Source organism: Apis dorsata, unplaced genomic scaffold (assembly GCF_000469605.1).
Source record: "Apis dorsata unplaced genomic scaffold, Apis dorsata 1.3 scaffold_348, whole genome shotgun sequence".
Classification (NCBI taxonomy): domain Eukaryota; kingdom Metazoa; phylum Arthropoda; class Insecta; order Hymenoptera; family Apidae; genus Apis; species Apis dorsata.
The window spans coordinates 412,905-413,545 of NW_006263615.1; the positions used below are offsets into that span (position 1 = coordinate 412,905).

General features: G+C 41.5%; 1 long non-coding RNA gene across 1 annotated transcript in view; it reads left to right on the forward strand.

Annotated features, from left to right (window-relative positions):
• Positions 1-641, forward strand: part of LOC116185961 — a 24,185-nt gene that overhangs the window by 428 nt on the left and 23,116 nt on the right. The gene's annotated exons all lie outside the window — the stretch shown is intronic.

Here is a 641-nt window from a genome sequence, read left to right on the forward strand (position 1 = left end):
GGGACTTTATGATCCTAATAAAAGAGCCGCAGAGGTGGCTGGGAGGGGAAGGAAGGAAATTCGTCGGTGTGTACGCGCCTTTTTAACCCGAAGAATCCCATAAAAATTAAAAGCATCGTCGGTGCGCCAAAACCTATTGTCCTGCGGCTGCCTCGCTCCTTCCGCAGCTTCCAGTGTTTTCTTCTTCTCGCCGACTTTTTTCTTTTTTTTTTTTTTTTGCATCCGCAAGAAAAAAAAATGATAAAGAAAAGAAAAAAGGGACCGGGGAAGAGGCAAACGCGAAGAGGTGCGCGTTGGAAAAAAAAAAAAAACTAGCGGAGAGTGGTGAGATAACACGTTGCTTGTTCGACGAGTAGCAGAAAAAAAAAAAAAAAGAAAGAAGGAAAGAGAGAGAAGGACAGGGAGAAAGGAGAAAAAGCAGCCAGATCGAAAAAGCAAAAAAAAAAAAAAAGAAAAAAAAAATTCAAGGAAGGAAAAACTAGTGACGAAAAAAAAAGAAAAAAAGAAAGAAAGAAAGAATTGTCTTTTTCCGGACTGTAAAAACGAAGCAATCGTTGTAACTCCGTAAATCGTCACCTCGGTCGTATATCACCCGCTTGAAAAATAATATCCGCGTTTCTCCCCCCACCCTCCCTCTCCCC